This window comes from Euleptes europaea, chromosome 17 (genome assembly GCF_029931775.1).
Source record: "Euleptes europaea isolate rEulEur1 chromosome 17, rEulEur1.hap1, whole genome shotgun sequence".
NCBI classification, from domain to species: Eukaryota; Metazoa; Chordata; class Lepidosauria; order Squamata; family Sphaerodactylidae; genus Euleptes; species Euleptes europaea.
In genome coordinates, this window is record NC_079328.1 from 4,091,391 (window position 1) to 4,111,114 (window position 19,724).

Sequence of the window (19,724 nt, forward strand, 5' to 3'; positions counted from 1 at the left end):
GAAAGCTTTCCTCAAGTTGGTGGGAGTGGAACAAGGGTTGTCTAGTGCATACCATCCTCAAACTGATGGTCAAACTGAACGTGTCAATGCTGTACTTGAATGTTATTTACGCTGTTATGTTAACTACCACCAGGATAACTGGGTAGAACTGTTACCTTTAGCAGAATATGCCTACAATAATGCCATGCATCAATCCACAGGTTTTAGCCCATTTTTTGCTGTGTATGGACAAGATTTCAGTCCCATCGCTCCTACAGATGATATAGAGGGGGAGGGGAACCCCGACATTGCCTCCTGGGCACACGCCCTCCGTACCACTTGGCCCTGGCTCGTTAGCAACCTCGACCGAGCCAAACGTAAATACAAAGCACAAGCTGACAAACATCGCTCCCCCGGGGGTGATCTGCAAGTGGGTACTTTGGTTTACCTTTCCACCAAAAATCTCCGTTCCACCCAACCGTGCCATAAGCTCAGTGCTAAATACATTGGCCCTTTCCCCATCACCCGGGTCATAAACCCTGTCACGGTGGAACTGGCTCTCCCCAAATCCTTGAGGCGTGTGCATCCTGTTTTCCACATTAGCCTCCTCAAACCCCATGTTGCTTCTCCACAGTGGCATCCGGACCCACCTCCTGCGCAACCCATCATGGTGGGGGGGGAGGAACACTTCGAAGTCTCCAAGATCCTTGACTCCCGTGTTCACCATGGCAACCTGCAATACTTGGTCCGTTGGAAACATTTCCCCCCTGCCTATGACAAATGGGTACGCGCACGGGATGTCTCCGCCCCCGACCTCGTCGACGCCTTTCACATTGCTTACCCAGATCGGCCAGCCCCCTTGCGAACTGGGAGGGGGCCTTGAGGGGAGCAGAATGTCAGGCTGTTATCTCGGTTTCGTTATTGCCTCTGTCTCTGCGTTGTATTGTCTGCCCCCCAAGGTCGCATACCTAGGCCTGGGAACCCAGCTCCTGGGAAACTGTATTCAGCCTGTACGTGTAATCACCCGCTTTTCCTGCCTTATAATATCTCCCAGCTAGTGAGCCTCTCATAGCTGTCATTTTATTCGTTTGCACTGTATGCCTAATTGACCAGTAAAAGCCATCTGTTTGGACTCTATATGACTTTGTGGTGATTTCTGGTTCTGTGGGCCAAGGGCTGACAAACTCTCCTCTTTTCTGTTAAAGTTGTGCTGATGTTTATGAATTTCAATGGCTTCTCTGTGCAATCTGACAAAATAGTTGGTAGAATTGTCCAGTCTTTCAGTGTCTTGGAATAAGACCCTGTGTCCTGTTTGTGTCAGTCCATGTTCAGCCACTGCTGATTTCTCAGGTTGGCCAAGTCTGCAGTATCTTTCATGTTCTTTTATCCTTGTTTGTATGCTGCGTTTTGTGGTCCCGATGTAAACTTCTCCACAGCTGCAAGGTATACGATATACTCCTGCAGAGGTGAGGGGGTCTCTTTTGTCTTTTGCTGATCGTAGCATTTGTTGTATTTTCTTGGTGGGTTTAAACACTGTTTGTAGGTTATGTTTTTTCAAAAGTTTCTCCATCCTATCAGTGACTCCTTTAATAAATGGCAAGAATACCTTTCCTATGGGAGACTGTTTTTCTTGAGTTTTCTGATTTTTGTTTGGTTCAATGGCCCTTCTGATTTCATTCTTGGAGTAAAAAATCAGAAGTAAAATCTTGGAGTAAAAAAAATCAGAAAACTCAAGAAAAACAGTCTCCCATAGGAAAGGTATTCTTGCCATTTATTAAAGGAGTCACTGATAGGATGGAGAAACTTTTGAAAAAACATAACCTACAAACAGTGTTTAAACCCACCAAGAAAATACAACAAATGCTACGATCAGCAAAAGACAAAAGAGACCCCCTCACCTCTGCAGGAGTATATCGTATACCTTGCAGCTGTGGAGAAGTTTACATCGGGACCACAAAACGCAGCATACAAACAAGGATAAAAGAACATGAAAGATACTGCAGACTTGGCCAACCTGAGAAATCAGCAGTGGCTGAACATGGACTGACACAAACAGGACACAGGGTCTTATTCCAAGACACTGAAAGACTGGACAATTCTACCAACTATTTTGTCAGATTGCACAGAGAAGCCATTGAAATTCATAAACATCAGCACAACTTTAACAGGAAAGAGGAGAGTTTAAGAATGAATAAGGCTTGGCTTCCTGCCCTGAAAAACCTCCAGACAAAGACAACATTCAACAATAGCCATACAGATTAGTTTTGGATTACACACATTAACAGATCACTTCAGGATACAATGGTTCCATATTAACATACCATACCCTCATTAGCACATTATCTTGATACTTACAGGACAATACTTTTGCAGGACAATACTCAGCTCAAACCCAACCCCTTTCTGACTATATATTACTCTTCCTACACCCTTGACACTGAGAGACACTGTCCTTCAGTGTTACTACTCTGAAGATGCCTGCCACAGTTGCTGGCGAAAAGTCAGGAAAGAAAATTCCAAGACCACGGTTACACAGCCCGGATAATCTACAAGAACCAATGAACTCTGACCGTGAAAGCCTTCGACAATACAATGAGGTAAACCTGAAATAAGAATTCTCATGAAGCGGAGACCAAACAACTAGGCAGCTGCAGGAAGGTCCACACAATAGTTACAGGCATGTGAACCAAGGTCGCTTGACATGGAGCCAGAGCCAGGCCTGAACCAGCAATGGTCTGACACAGTCCTCACTCACTCTGAATGGATTGTTGTCCTGATGGGTTCTTGCTTTTTCTATGCCCTGCAATGTTTGTGTCTGCTCACAGTTGGCTGGGGAAGGGCCATGCCTCAATGGCAGAGGACCTGTTTTGCATACAGAAGGGTCCCAGGTTTGACCCCTGGCATTTCCAGTGTAAAAGAGGAAGTACCAGGTGATGTAAAAGACTTCAAACAGAGATCCTGGAGGACTGCTGCCCTCGGTGAAGACAAGACAGACCTTGATAGATCAATGCTCTGGCTCAGTAGAAGGCTTCTCCAGTTGTGTACCCCAGGGTCATCTCAGCCAAAGTGAGGCAAGGTGTCAAAAATGGAGGGTTCTACATTTCATCCTCACAAATGCCTTTTACTTTTAAAATTAGGTCCCTGCACCCCTCTTTTCTGTCTCACTGGGACAGTGCCGTATTGACGCACATAGAACTGTCACTGTCTCATGTTGTGTGGCCCTTACTCATGTGCTTCATGTTTAGGTGTACAAATGTTTAAACAAAAAAAAACCTGGCCCTAAAATGGGCAATGTGTAAAGTAGCCCAAAAGGTGGCATATGTGGGGTTATTTCATTTTATCCTCAAAAATGTATAGTTAGAGGGAATGCATTTTTCAGTTCACTTCTTTCAGGCATATAATAATAATCAGCTGCTTTTTTCAGGACAGGACTATGAACCTCCAGGCGGGGCCTGGAATTACAAACCATCTCCAGAGATCAGTTCCTCTAGAGCAGTGGTTCTCAACCTTTTTCCTACTGTGGCCCCCTTCCGACCTTGTTTCCTTCCTGTGGCCCCCCTGTCCTACTGGTAGAAAGGGAGCTATTTAAATGTTTTGTTTGTAAATAGCCAAGGAACAAAGATGCGTAAACAGCCACACAAAATGCACACATGCAGTTCTTATTGGGAAACTGAAATTTACAAAAAAAATACCCCACAAAAAGGGAATACAACACGCTAATAAACAACAAAGTTCACATACAAGGGACAACAAAGCCTCTACCACCGTTGCACAAGATTACAGCGATACAAAAATCCACAGTTGCAAACGATGAATAGACGTGCAATGAAGAAAGTCATGTGTTAGGTTTTCATGTGTTTCTGTTTTCTTAACTTCTCACTTCCCTCTGTGGCCTCCTAGTCTCGTGCCGTGGCCCCCCATTTACGCAATTTTCACCTGTGGCCCCCTTGGAATATCCTGGCCCCCCCGGGGGGGGCATATGGCCCCAGGTTGAGAACCACTGCTCTAGAGGAAATGGCAGCTTCAGAGAACTGCTCCATGGTGCCGTACCCCACTAAGGTCCCTCTCCTTCTCAAACTCTGCCTCTCGTCACTGCTCCCAAATCTCCAGGAATAGCCAAGTGTTGGCAACCCACTTTCAGGACCAGGTTTGCACTATGTAGAATAATCTCAGGATATGAGAGAATTTAGGCCTGGTCTATATATGCAGACAAATACATTGGTACAGTTCTACAGTGGAAGAATGGACTGCAGGCTGGATTCCTTCAGGAGTCCACCTTGAGTGCTTCAGGAGAAAGGCAGGGTAGAAATGCTGGAATCAGTAAATATTTTTGTATGCTGTCAAATATACCCCCCCCCCCGAAAACAAAGAATCAGGGCAACAAAGGCCAGATATGACTAGAATCCTTCTCCATTATGTGCTCTTCTGTGTTACTTGCAGGAATCTTCCCACCAGGAGCAAATAAGGCCACCCCAGCAGGCAGGAAGGACCAGAAGAACAGGGTGCGAGGCAGAGAGTTTCCTTAGCCCTTCTAGCAGGGCTAAGGAAAATTTCCACATTTTAAAAAATGGAAACTTCCACTTAAGTCTGTGGTGCCCAGGCAGTCCAATGAGGTGGGAGAATTCTGAGAGGGCAAAATGGGCTGTGCTGTTTCAGACAGCAGGAGGGCAGAGTTACCTTTTAAATGTTCTGCACTGTTAAAACTTCCTGCAATGGAATTGCCAGCCCAGAGCTGGCAAGCAGTCGGAGACTGGTAATGGAGACCTGGTGACACAGCCCTGAGTGACACTGCCATTTCACTTCTGGCTGGGTAACTAGAAATTACATCACTGATTCATATGACACTCCAGAATTTACTTGAAACTCTATGATAAATACCATAGAGATTGGGGGAATCACTAGAGTGCCCTGTGATGCGGTCACTTCTGAGTTTCTAGCCAGAAGGGATGCTTCATGATACCATGCCATTCCCCCCATTTGTGCCCCCACTGCTCCACTGTATTAGTGAGGGGCAGGGAGTGCGAATGGGAGATCCCCCACTTCCAGCTGCCATCTGGACACTTATTTTGCAAATACAACATTAGCACTGTTGTGACAGAATTTATAATTTCAAGAAATGCTGTAGCTTAGCCCTTTAAGGGCTAGTTTTCCTCTTGCAAGGAATCATTCATGTAGGAAGCTTTGCAAAACGTAATCCTTCACCAGCAGGCTGAAGCCATACATTCTACTACTTTAGCCACCTCATTACCCACCTGGTTTGGTTGCATGTATGGATCAGGCCACCCACTAAACATTAACAGGTTGGGGGAAAGGCTACTAAAGTTGTAGTCCTAGATTTCCTTCTGCCCTTAGTGGAAATGTTGTACTAATTTCTGATACTGTACCTGCCTTTCCTTTCCTTTATCCCTTAGAAGCTCCTTGATCCATTGATATTGAGCAGCATATATCTAGTGTTTGAGAGTAAGGACTGAAACAAATCTTGCCACTGATAATGTAGCCTTGGGATCCCTATCGCTTAGTAGAAAAGGCATTATGTCAGACACAGAGGCATTAGATTTGTATGTTAAAAGGGGGAAGATATAATGTGATCGAAGTTCCTCGTAAAAGCGGCATTCCAAAAGGGCATGAGCTAGTGAATCGATAGAGCCAGAAGAGCAAGGACAGGTCCTGTCTGGATATGGTATATTCAAAATTCTGCCCTGCATAACCATAGAGGGGTTAGCATTCAATCTAGCTAAACAGAAGGCTCTAGAAAGATGAGGAGTTGTCAAATAATATGTATAAGCAGGCAAACCACATGGTGGTGGTATTCTGAAGAACTGGTATGGACAGACGCAGCGAGCATGAAAAGTAGTGCTGTTATAATCAAGCTCTTTAATGCGCTTTTTAATTTTGGTGAAAGCTTCAGTTTTCCCAAGATCTAATAACATATCCTGCGAGAAGCCCAACAATGACAGTTTCTCATCTACGATTTTTGCCATGATAATTTAAAATGGTCGTGCTTCAGAGAAGCTAGGAACCCCTCAGTGCTAAAGCACAGTTTAAGGTGTAGTTTAAGGGCAGCCAACCATGCCCTAGCTTTGAGTAACATTTGGCCAAACTCAGAACGAAGAGTAACGCCAGCAACACATTGAGGGGCATTTAGGAGTTTTCGTAAGAACTGAAGCAATGGACGTTCAATAGATTCATTAACTGTTATCCAGATGGCAACACCAAAAAGAATAATTGGGATAATTTTTAGATTAAAACCCTGAATAGCCCCTGGAATATATTTGCCACCTTTGGCGTGGAAAAAGTTGACAATAGCACCAACCCCATATACTGTACCTGCCAGAGATTGCAGCTGAGTTTTTCAGTATCATGAAATTAATTTGGCTACATATACACTAAAACTTTAAGCAAGCAACAGTGTTTGACTTGGGTCCAGCATTTTTGCATTTTCCCCACCCATAAAGGTTTCTTTGTAATGGTGTTATTAATTTTAACAGGAAAGAAGCACACCAGATGTTCTAATCATTAATATGGTACAAATTTAGAAAGACACAGAAGCGTCTTTCTGAGAAAGAAAAAAAGCACCTAATTGCTCAGGTGTTCTGGTCCTGTTTCAATCTCCCTGCTGCGAGAGTACTTCTGTTCTGAGATTCCCTTTCACAGAAGCCCCCAGAAGTGCAAGAAAAGGAAGAAACGTAATGATAATGAATTCAATTGGGCACATCGAAAGGGAACTGATTGGCAGGATGCCGGAGACAAAGAGATCCCTGACGATGGTTAAGAAAACAAAAGTAATTGGATTACACACAGAAAATAAGATAAACATTCATTAAAATTACAGTAATAGACAATGATTAATGAACCCATATGAGTGCAAACAGCACATGTTCTTTAAGCCCTGCAAGGCCTACCTGCAGTGGTGTAATTAATAATTTTTAATCTTTCAGTAATTGTGATGAGCTCTGTCACAGTTAAAAAGATACAGCCATGATTTCCCTACACCAGTTTTATCTGTAATTGCTGAGGAGCAATCAAAGGTATCCGAACTGCTTATGAAATATTGACTACCCTCTTTGTTGGGAATTTAAAATAGTAATTTCTGCATTTAAATGGCTTTATTGCAGGAAAGGCCAGCCCTGGATTGGGCTCTGTGGGGCTTTTCTCACACTATGTCTCAACATTTTTGTAGAAAGCTTATGAATGCATACAGCCTTATTGCATTCTCAGAACTAAATCCCATTGAGTTCAATGGGACTTACTCCCATTATGACTTTTCTTGCAGTGTTGGACTATTAAATAAAATGTAAAATGAAGATGAGTTTGAAGGGAACATCATGGAGTATGGGATTATGGAGACCTGGCTTCCATCTCAGCCCTAAAGTTGACCTTAGCTCAGTCACTCTGTCTAAGCCTACCTCACAGGTGCGTTGGGAGGCTAAATTGGAGGGGTCTTAGTATGTGTCAGACTTCAGTACCTCGTTGCATCTCAGTAATAGTAAACTTCACTCCAAACGTTGCAGAGAGTTTAAAGTTTTATTAAGAAAGCAAACGGGTTCAGTAGGTCTATACAAACTTAAGGTCAGAATACAGATGGGGGAAATACTGGTCATCTTTATAGGGAACATACAATACAATTGATTACATCAATGATAGGACATGAAAGGGTGAGGTGCAGCAGAGTTGTTTTGAATGTGAAAGGATACAAGGTGACAATAAGGAAGTGTTCGCTGGTGATTGCCCACTACTAAACCTCCTGGTGAAATTGACTAGCAAACGACCGGGCGATCTCTCAGGCTCCCAGGCATTGTTCCGTGGCGCCAGAGATCTCACAGCGGATCTCTATTGAAATGCTAATTGCCTGGCGAGCAAAGGAATGAGAACGGGGGGGTGGGAAGGAGACAGGGCTTGCTTATCCATGGCCCAACTGGATGCCCTCGCTGACACTCTGCCTTCCCAAAGGCCCCTCCCCGGGGGTTCTCGGTTTGGCGGGGTAGTACCGATGGAATTCCACTACTAGGGTGGGGGCTTTCACATGCACCGCGGACACCCACTCATCGTGGCTGGAGTTCAGGTGTTTCCAATGCATGAGGTACCTGTGAGGGCCATCTGGTTTTAGCCCTTATCCGTTGCTATCTCTACCCCTTTGAACTCGTACAAGCAGTTCGCACCTCAATGTGTCTTCCTGAGTCCCCCGCCTCGTCCATCTTGCCCAGGTGCCACCTCTCCTCCCCTGCTGTGCTTTCTGCCTTCACTCCCTCGGGCCGAGTCCGGCCTTGAAATGCAGATAGCCCTCACTGTCTCTCTAGGACTGTTTGATGTTTTGTACTGCACCGATTTGCCTTGTAACCTCCCATGCCTCCCAAGCGTGTGAACCTTCGTGCCCTGTAGTAGATAAATACTGTAACCCCGATAAGCTAGTCACTCGCAACTTTGAATCCATGAGCCTGTCTTCTCTATCTGAAGCCTTCAATAAATCTTTTGTTTCTGCACCCAAGTCTGAGCAATTGATTTGGCGAAGTTTGCCCAGCTAGGTTGGGGACTCTCACATTAAGTTGCGAGTCTTTGCCTCTTCGTTCTGCACCTGTACCCTACGGGACAGCCATGTCAGGCGTCGAGGAAAATACTACCCCTCCGGCCTCGCCGGACGGAAGCGGTGCACCGGACAAGCCGGCCCCGAAGGACAAACCGGACCAGAAGGTGCCAGGCGTGCCCCACCCGGGACCGGGCCCGGGCACACGTCCCAAGACCACCTTTAACACTTGGCTGGATTCGCCGAAAGGTTGGTCGCTTTCCCGGACTGAGGCAAAGCACCGCCGCTTGGCCTTAACTGGTACGGGGTTCGAGGACGACCCCGCTCGTCGGGACGCTCTGATGGATGAGGAGCGGAGACAGTGGCAGGAGGAACGCCAAGCGATGGTGGAGCGCATAGATGCCATGCAGCTTGTGATGGAGGAGATGGCCGCTGCCATGGACGCGCTGAAGGTACAGCCCCCGCCGGGTAACCCTCCGGGTGGGACACCGGCGGCTCCCCCCGCGCCTCCTCCCAGCACCCCGGCCCGCCGGGACTTGAAAATAACGTATGATGGGTCGGGGGACCAGTTGACCTTTTTCATGGTCCAAGTGGACATTTTTATGCGGGAGCAGGGCAGGACCTTTACCTCCGAGGAGTCCCAGGTCCAGTATGTGGCCTCCCTCCTGCAAGGCGAAGCGGCCGCGTGGATGGTGTTACAGTACGAGCTCCGCTCCCCTGTGCTACGGAGTTTGGATGACTTTATGATCGCACTCCGTAACCGGTTCGAGGACCCGAATCTGGGGGAGCGGGCCAAAGCCGCTCTGATGCAACTGCGCCAAGGGACCAAGTCAGTGGCGCAGTATGCGAGCGAGTTCCAGTCCTTATCGAGTCGGATTCTGGACTGGAGTGAGGCTACCCGGGTGCAGTTGTTCAGGGAGGGCCTAAACCCGGACCTGCAGCATTGGGCCTTTATGCAAGGTAACCCCCCTGACGTTGAGGGTTGGGTGCGCCACGCCGCCGATATCGAAAATAGGAAGCAGCTCCTGAACCTGTCCAAGCAACGTTCCGGCCGCGACTTTAAACCAAGAGGAGACAAGTCAAGTGGGATCCGTGACCCTCGCACCCCAGGCGGTGCCGGCCCCACGTCAGCGGAGCGCCGCAAGCGCTTCGAGGCAGGGGTGTGCCTGGTCTGTGGAGGAAAGGGTCACTTCGCCTCCCAATGCCCATCCCGCTCCGGACGCCCGGCTTCCGTTCGTCCCGTTCCGAGCGAACCTGAGAAAGCCCCCGCAGAGGGTCAACCGCGACGCCGAAGCAACGCTCCAGGACGACGGAGCACTCCCTCGGCACTACACGCGCACGCCCTGGATGGGACCGCCAACTCGACCGGTCCATCGGGACCCCGGATTACCAGTGCAATCTCTGACTTTGCCGAGTCACGGATTACAAATACCTCGTCCCCCTCGTCCAGCGAGGAGGAAGAGTGGGATGTGCCGGCAAAAAACGCCGTCGGTCTGCTGTAAGGGGGGCTCCTCAGCAGACCGCACCGTCCGTTGTGCAAGGAGCTCCACCGATGGTAAGCGCCCAGGAAGATAATGTTTATATCCGGGTTCACCTATCCCTACCCAAGGGGGGTCCAGTTTTAGAGTTCCCCGCGCTCGTGGACTCGGGGTGCGCCCGCACTTTAATTAGTGAGGAGGCGGCCCGGAGATTGCAAGTCCGCCGCAAGCGCCTCCCGGGTCCCCTCCGCTTCTCCCAGATGGACGGGAGTGACTTTAAAAAGGGGCCTGTCACTCACCGAACTACCGCGGTAGTCATGACTGTAGGGGAGCATTGGGAACAGCTGTACTTTACCATTGCCCCCATAGTTGCCCCTGTAGTTCTGGGGATGAACTGGCTGCGGGGGCACAACCCTTCCATTGATTGGGTCAAGCGGACCCTTACCTTCCCAGAGGATCCCTGCGCCATGCATGACAGGGACCGCATGACCAGCACCCCGGCGGCCGCCCTAGTGGGTTCCCCAGAACCCGTTTCCAATACCCCCAACCTGCCCTCGGAATACTCCCAATATTCGGACGTATTTGATGTGCGGGAGTGTGACGAACTGCCACCGCACCGGGAGACCGACTGTGCGATTGAAATTGTTGGGGACGGCAAGTTATCCAAGGGAAAGGTGTACCCCATGAGCCCCAGTGAAAAAGCAGTGTTGCGGGACTATTTGGACACCAACTTGGCGAGGGGCTTCATCCGCCCCTCCAAAGCTCCGTACTCCGCCCCCGCCTTTTTTGTCAAAAAGAAAACGGGTGACTTAAGACTGTGTATTGACTTTCGGAGACTCAACGCTGTCACGCAGTCTAACGCTTACCCCCTCCCTCTCATTCCAGACCTGCTAGCACAATTGAAGGAGGGCCGGATTTTCACCAAACTGGATTTAGTGGAAGCCTATCACCGCATCCGCATAAAAGAGGGGGATGAACCAAAAACGGCTTTTTCGAGCTGTTTTGGCATGTTTGAGTATTTAGTAATGCCGTTCGGACTTTCTGGGGCTCCGAGTGTGTTCATGCAGTTAATCAATGAAGTGTTACATGATTTACTGTTTCGGGGGGTGGTGGTATTTTTGGACGACATACTCATTTATTCTGAAACCATGGAAGAGCATGTCCGGCTGGTGCGGGAGGTCCTTCAGCGGTTACGGGACCACAAGTTATATGCCAAAGTATCTAAGTGTGAATTCCACCAGCCTTCCATTACCTTTTTAGGCTACGTAATCTCCCACCAGGGGTTGGAGATGGACCCCGGAAAGGTTCAGGCAGTGCGGGATTGGGAACCCCCTACTACGCGCAAGCAACTGCAGCAGTTCCTGGGGTTCGCCAACTTCTACCGCAATTTCATTCCTAACTTTGTGCAAGTGGCTCTCCCTCTTACTTCCCTTCTGCGCACTAAGGGAAAGGGTGCCAGTGCCGCTTTGCCTTCGGCCCGGTTGCAGTGGTCCCCCCCCTGCCAACGGGCTTTTGAGGACTTGAAGCTCCTCTTCTCGTCCGAACCGGTCCTGGCCCACCCGGACTGCACCAAACCGTTTGTGGTCCAGGTAGACGCCTCCGATGTGGCTATGGGAGGGGCCCTCCTGCAGCGGGACGAAAGTGGCGCTTTAAGGCCATGCGCCTATTTCTCCAAGAAGTTTACCCAGTCCGAAATCAACTGGGCCATCTGGGAGAAAGAAGCCGCGGCAGTTAAGCACGCCCTCACCGTGTGGAGGCATTTTCTAGAGGGGGCAGAATTCCCATTTGAGGTGTGTACCGATCACAAAAATCTAGAGGCCCTTAAAGGGGCTAGAAAGCTCAACGCCAAGCAAATACGTTGGGCTCAGTTCTTTGCCAAATTTCGGTTCACCCTCAAACACGTGCCCGGCAAGGAAAACGCCCTAGCGGACGCTCTATCCAGACTGCCCCAGTACCGCAACGATTTTGACCGTCCTGTGGACTCTCTATTCACTCCTGAGCAAAGGGGAGAGATCCCTGGCTTGGCGGTCTCTACCCGGTCTCAAACCCGCCACCCCAGTGGTCCCTCGCTCAGGGGAATCCCGGAGGCTTTTCAGCAACGCCTCCGGGAAGCGTCCCTACAGGAAGCGGAGCTGCAGACGCTCCCATCCGGTATGGAACAGCAAGAGTCCTGGTGGGTGCAGGGAGGGAAACTCTATGTCCCAGCCTCCCTTCGCAAGGAGGTTTTGGGACTGGTCCACGGAGCCAAGCTGGCCGGTCACTTTGGATTTGTCAAGACGTTGCACTTGGTACGACGGCAGTTCTGGTGGCCGGGCATGAGAGGGGATGTAGAATTGTACGTCCGCAGTTGTCCCATATGCGCCACTGCCAAAAACAGGGGGGGGCAAAACCCCAGGGCTTCTGAAACCTCTGGAGATCCCCACCCGGCCATGGGAGGTGATCGCCATGGATTTCGTCACCGATCTACCCCCCAGCAGGGGCAAAACTGTACTATGGGTTGTTACAGATCTCTTCTCCAAGCAGGTCCACTTTGTCCCCTGCACTGGACTCCCGTCGGCGCAGGGGTTGGCCAAAATGTTTGTCACCCATGTCCTCAGGCTTCACTCGATCCCTAGGAAGGTCCTCTCCGACAGAGGGGCTCAGTTCGTTGCCAAATTCTGGCGGGCCTTCCTGAAACTTATGGGGGTGGGGGAACAGGGTCTCTCGTCTGCCTACCACCCTCAAACCGATGGTCAAACCGAACGGGTGAATGCCGTGATCGAGTGCTACCTCCGATGCTATGTCAATTACCATCAGGATGACTGGGTAGACCTGTTACCTTTCGCCGAATACGCATACAACAATGCCCCCCACTCCTCCACGGGGTTTAGTCCTTTCCGAGTGGTATACGGAACCGATTTCGGCCCTTTCGGTGCCGCCCCCGTCACCCCCGAACTCGAGGCAGTGCCCGAGATGCAGGAATGGGTACAGGCTGTCAGTTCCACTTGGCCCTGGCTACAAAAGAACCTTGAACGGGCCAAGCGGAAATACAAGGAACAGGCTGACAAACACCGGTCGCAGGGGTGGGAACTTCGGGTGGGAGAACAGGTTTATCTTTCCACGAAAAATCTGCGTTCCCTCCGACCCTGTAAAAAACTCAATGACCGTTATGTGGGCCCCTTCCCCATTACCCGGGTGATAAACGAGGTAACTGCGGAGCTGGGTCTACCCAAGACTCTTCGGGGAGTACACCCCGTTTTTCACATTAGTCTGCTCAAACCGTTCGTCTCCGCTCCCCAGTTCCACCCCCCTTCCAAGCCAGAAGTGCCCACTGTTGTGGGAGGGGATACCCACATGGAAGTATCCAAGGTCTTGGACTCCAAGTGGAAGAAGGGAAAGCTGTTTTACTTTGTACGGTGGAAACATCTGGGCGCTGCGCACGATGAATGGGTAGCAGCCCCCCATATGGCAGCCCCCCGGCTCGTACACGAATTCCATTGCGCCTATCCCGAGAAGCCTCGACCTCCTGAACTCGCGGGAGGGGGGCCTTAAGGGGGGCAGAATGTGAGGGCCATCTGGTTTTAGCCCTTATCCGTTGCTATCTCTACCCCTTTGAACTCGTACAAGCAGTTCGCACCTCAATGTGTCTTCCTGAGTCCCCCGCCTCGTCCATCTTGCCCAGGTGCCACCTCTCCTCCCCTGCTGTGCTTTCTGCCTTCACTCCCTCGGGCCGAGTCCGGCCTTGAAATGCAGATAGCCCTCACTGTCTCTCTAGGACTGTTTGATGTTTTGTACTGCACCGATTTGCCTTGTAACCTCCCATGCCTCCCAAGCGTGTGAACCTTCGTGCCCTGTAGTAGATAAATACTGTAACCCCGATAAGCTAGTCACTCGCAACTTTGAATCCATGAGCCTGTCTTCTCTATCTGAAGCCTTCAATAAATCTTTTGTTTCTGCACCCAAGTCTGAGCAATTGATTTGGCGAAGTTTGCCCAGCTAGGTTGGGGACTCTCACAGTACCCTAGCTGGCCCCTCTGCACCCGAGAATCTAACACCTTGGAAATCTCGAAGTGCTGTTCCCGTTGCACCATGATTGGGGTCGCAGCTGTGGGGTCAGGGTGCCATTCAGGGGCCAATACAAAGGGTTTTAACAGACTCACATGGAAAACCGGGTGTACCCCCTGTAAGGTTTTCGGTAATTCCAATGCCACGGTAACCTCATTGATAACTCGGGTAATTGGGAACGGCCCTACATATTTCTGACACAGCTTCTTACATGGACGTAAAGACCTGAGATTCTTGGTGGAGAGGTATACCTTCTCTCCGACCTTTAATTCCCATTGGGGTGCTCTGTGTTTGTCTGCCTGCGCCTTGTATCTCTCCTTCGCCTGCTCTAAATTTTTTATAAGCCAGGGCCAAGTGTTCCTCACTGTGTTGGCCCATACTGACACTTTGGGGGGTCACCGCCCGGCGGGAGGGGTACGGCCCCTAAGGGCCCGAATTCCATTCCATAGACCGCTTTGAAAGGGCTTATACCAGAAGCAGAGTGTACCGAGTTATTATAGGCATATTCCGCCAATGACAGCAGGTCGACCCATTTGTCCTGGTGGTAATTTACAAAACAGCGCATGTAACATTCTACTACAGTGTTAACCCTTTCGGTCTGCCCATCTGTCTGCGGGTGATAGGCCGAAGACAAACCCTGTTGCACACCCACAAGTCCTAAAAATGCTTTCCAAAACTTTGACACGAAAACGGACCCGCTGTCACTCATGACCTTCAGCGGAAAGCCGTGTAATCTGAAGACCTGGTGTACAAATAAGCGAGCCAGTTTGTGTGCAGAGGGCATCCCCTCGCACGGAACGAGATGAACTTGCTTCGAGAAGAGATCTGTGATCACCCACAGAACCATCTTCCCCTGGCTAGATGGGAGGTCAGTTATGAAATCCATCCCGATTACCCACCAGGGTGCCTCTGGAGTCTCTAGGGGCTTTAACAATCCAGGAGATTTTCCCATCAAGTGCTTGCTCATCGCACACACAGGACAAGATTTAATGAACACATCGATGTCCTGGCACATCCCCGGCCACCCGAACTGCCTTCTTGCTAGGTGTAAGGTTTTCACAAACCCAAAATGCCCCCCTGTTTTGGAACTGTGGCTCCATTCCAACACCTCCCACCACAGCTCCAGGGGGATGTAGTGTTTATCCTTGTGGGCACCATTCCCATCCGTTACCTGGGACGAGAATGTGCTAAGAGCATCCCCGTCACTTCTGGGTTTATCCCAGTAGTGATGTTATTGCGCCGATGACCCCCCCCCTCAGCCCCAACACAACGAAGCTCCCACTGGTGGCAAGGGAGGACCAGTCAATGCTAGTCATTCACCTTCCAGGGTATGGTTGCCAAGCTGCAGCTAGGGCTGTGCAAAAAAGATTTTTTGTGTGTGTCAAATTTAGGGTTTGGGTTTATTGGACCAGATTTTTTGGGGGGGAAACCTGTTATAAGCTGCATACCCATACTGAGTATCCCCACACTTGTAATGGCCACTTCCTTCCTTCCTTAAGAACTCAATTTCCCATAATGAACAGCAACCTTGCAATCACCATGAGGGAGGAAGGAAGCAGACAGCAGCCATTACTGAGACAAAAGTCTGAAAAGGCCAGTACATTTAAAATTCTCCTGGGGGGCATTTTTGGAGGTAGAGCTCCCAAATTCACAGCGTAGCTTGAAGGGGCTTTTCTTGCAAGACCCCCGATGTTTGGTGAAGATTGGGTCAGGGGTCCTATTTTATGGGGTCTGGAAGGGGCTGCCCCCTTCCTCCATTGAAAACTATTGCAAACTTTGTCAATGGAGGAGGGGGTGACCCCTTCCAAACACTATAAAATCAGACCCCCTGACCCAATCTTCACCAAACTTTGGGGGTCATGCAAGGAGAGTCCCTTCAAGCTACACTGTGAATTTGGGGGCTCTACCTCAAAAAATGACACACACCCCAGGACCTGAAAAATGCCAAATAATCATTCGGCTTTTTCTGGAATTGCCTATTCGGCTTCAGCTTTCTCCCCAGGTTTGTGCATTAAATAAATCTGAACTGGAAATTTACTGAAATAGCAAATTTCTGGTTTATTTTCGGTTTGGGTTTATTGATACGCACACACCAACTGCAACTGGCAATCCCCAGAAGAAATATGGGGACCGGGGCCTGGCATACTAGCATTGCACTGGTGTGCTGACATAACGTCTGGTAAAAACAGGAAGTATTGTCTTCAGGTGCTGTATGGTTTTACCATAGAGTTTTTTGGGAAAATGCCAGAGCATTCATATGTCACTTTCAGTAAAAACTGAAAATGACATGAGCACAGCAGTGTGATGCAGGCATGCAATCCTCCCCCCATTTCCTCCTGCCAGTGCTTGAGGCACCAGTGGATGCCTGCTATCCCAAACCAACACTGACTTGAGCAGATGGGTGCACTGAGGAGGAAACACCCTTGCTGATGAGCAGCATCCACCAAGCTTTCAGTTCCGGGAGCATCACAGTGTGAAGGCGATGAGGCTTAAAATTTCTAGATACTGTTGTAGGTGCAGATTGTCAGGTTCTTAACTGAATGCAAGATCCAGTCTGGCTCTTGACATGAGTTTAGGCCAAGTTCTCGTCACAAGTCAAGTCCTTGGTTCCCAGGGTATTGAAGCTCCTGTGTATACTTTCGTTTGTGCCGATTCTCACAGCTGCGGCATGTTTTGTCTTCACTTATGAGAACCGCTTATCTCACTGTTGCCTAGCAATGTTTATCTTAGTCTCCTGTACTAGTGTTTTTAAGCAAGTAACCGGTAAGGGGTCTCTATTGCTAACCTTGCCTGCCTGTGTGCAGTCAGTTCTTTTATTTGCCTTTTAGTTCCTAATAAAGTATTACTGCTTCAGATCTAACTGTCTGGATGAGTTTGCTTGAGGGATACTAGAGGCAGACGCCTGAGACTGACATTCGGTTAGCAAATCCTTTTTTCCGGCTGAGGTGCCGTATTCTCCCCAGCGCCATGGGTGATGATCCGGACCTGAAAGTGCCCAACACCACAATTTCAGTTGTCTTGGATCAAGAACTGGAGGAGCCTAAGTTACCAGTTATCCCTGATAAGGAACCGGAGGAGCCTATGTTGCCGTTGGAGGAACCAAAACCTTTGGGCATGGAAGGAGGAGTGCCTGGGCTTCCAGAAGTTCATCCGCGGCCATGGCTGGAGTCTCCCCGACTGTGGGTATCTTCACTTGTGAATACCCGACGTCGGCGGGGAGCGGGCCCCTTCCAGCTGGAAGGAGACTGGGAATTTCCCTTCAACTCTCGGTTGGGAGTGGTGGGAGGTCCAGAGGAGCCACCGCTGTGGGGCACGGGACTTCGTCAGATGCAGAGGTGGCGGGACAGAGATGAGGACTATCAAATCCAAATGCAGAGGTGGTGAGAGAGAGATGAGGACCACCAATGCCTCCAGCACCAAAACCATGAACTGGTTGAACAGGTAGCTATGATGCGGGGCTTGCTGGAGGGGCTATGGCAAGAGGTGGATGAGCTACATCGAGCAAGCCCTGCTCAGCCAGGTGGGGGACCTGGTATTCCCTTGGGGGGACAGGTCCCACCAGCTCAGCTCGTGCCCCAACAGCCGCTCATGCCCCAACAGCCGGCGCCACCAGCGCCTGCACCTCCGGTGCTACCAGCCCCACCACAACTGCCCCAACCCCAACCACCAGCTCCCCGGAGGGAGTTGTGAGCATCCTTTAACAGTTCCGGAGACAAGCTTGCCTATTTTTTGCTCCATGTGGATGGTGTCATGAGAGATCAGGGGCCCACCTTTCCATTGGAGGAGAGCTGGTTGCGGTACGTGGCTTCACTGCTGGAAGGGGAAGCAGTGGCCTGGATGGTCCAGCAATATGACCTACGGTCCCGTGCGCTGTGGACTCTAGCTTATTTTATGTTTGCGCTCAGACGGTGTTTTGAGGACCCACACCAGAGCGAGTGGGCCAAGACGGCGCTACTGCAACTTTGCCAGGGATCTAAATCAGTGATGCAGTTTGCAAGTGAATTTCAACCGCTGGCAAGTAAAGTTGTGGACTGGAGCGAAGTTATACATGTGTAGTATTTCTGTGGTTTGAATTCAGAAGTACTGCACTGGGCCTTCATGCAAGGGGACCCCCCTGATCTTGAAGGGTGGATCCAACTAGCGGTGGAGGTTGAAACAGCCAGCAGTTGCTGAACCTGTCTAAACAGCATAAAGCGCAAGAATCGGGGCCGTGGACAGAGCAGGCAACCCCCAAAGGGAACTACCAGCAGACAGGGAGGACAACCACCCTGGCGACGGAGAGAGTGCGGCGACTTCAGAGTGGGGCATGCCTGGTTTGTGGCAGAATGGGACATTTCACTGTGCTTGACCCTCTTGTGTCGAGGTTTTCACTGCAACTCCCCATCCGGCCAAGGAGGAGGTGACTCAGGCAGGAGACAAGGATCGTCGGAAGAGCACGACTCCTGGAGGGAAACGAGGGTCCACCGCTCTCAACCTCAGAACGGCCGGTCTTGAAGGGCCAAGTGCTACCCAGCCTGACCCAATGGGGTCTCGGATTACAAATGTGCCGGTTCAGAGCCGAGACAGTTCGTCCGCCTCGGAGGGAGAGGAGACTTGGGAACTGCATCCAAAAACCGTCCAAGGTCTACTGTACTCTGCAGCAGTTCGCTCAGATGGATGGCAGCACCTTTAGGGGTGGCCCGGTGGAACGTCGCACTCGCAGCGTTGCGATGGGTATCGGTTCTCATTGGGAATAAATAGACTTCACTATAGCCCCCATCCGATACGAAGTCATTTTGGGAATAAACTGGCTAAAGGGACACAGCCCTTCTATAGACTGGATACTATCACCTTCTCGCATCCCGACTGTGCCCAACACCGACACGAAGCCGCAGTAGTTCTCCCGACAGCCACAGCCTTAGTCTCTGACACCCCCCCTCTAATACTGCCTGTTGAGTATCAGGATTTTGCGGACGTTTTCGATGTCAAAGAGTGTGATGCTCTGCTCCCGCACTGTAGAACGGACTGTGCTATTGAAATGGTGGGGGACGGTAAATTGCCTAAAAGTAAAATATATCCCATGAGCACTGCCGAACGTACTGTATTGCGAGACTTTTTGGATAAAAACCTTGCTCGTGGTTTCATTCAACCTTCTTCAGCTCCTTGCTCAGCTCCTGCCTTTTTGTCCGCAAAAAGACAGGCGATCTGCGCCTCTGCATTGACTTTCGGAAGCTCAATGCTGTCACTCAGACTAATGCCTACCCCATCCCTCTGATTTCAGATATCTTGAGACAGCTAAAGGAGGGGCGCATATTCACCAAACTGGACTTAGTTGAAGCCTATTACAGAGTCCGCATTCGTGACGGGGATGAGCCCCTCACAGCCTTTTCCAGCTGTTTTGGTATGTTTGAATTCCTTGTCATGCCCTTCGGATTACAGGGGGCTCCGGGGGTCTTCATGCAATTCATTAATGAAATCCTCCATGATTTGTTATACCGGGGCGTGGTGGTTTATCTAGATGACATCCTCATTTATTCTAACTCCATGGAAGAGCATGTAGTTTTGGTGCGAGGAGTACTACAACGGCTCCGGGACAATCAGCTCTATGATAAAGTATCCAAATGTGAATTTCACCAAAGCCAATTGACATTTCTGGGTTATATTGTTTCACACCAAGGTCTCACCATGGACCCCGCCAAGGTCCAGTCGGTTGTTGATTGGGC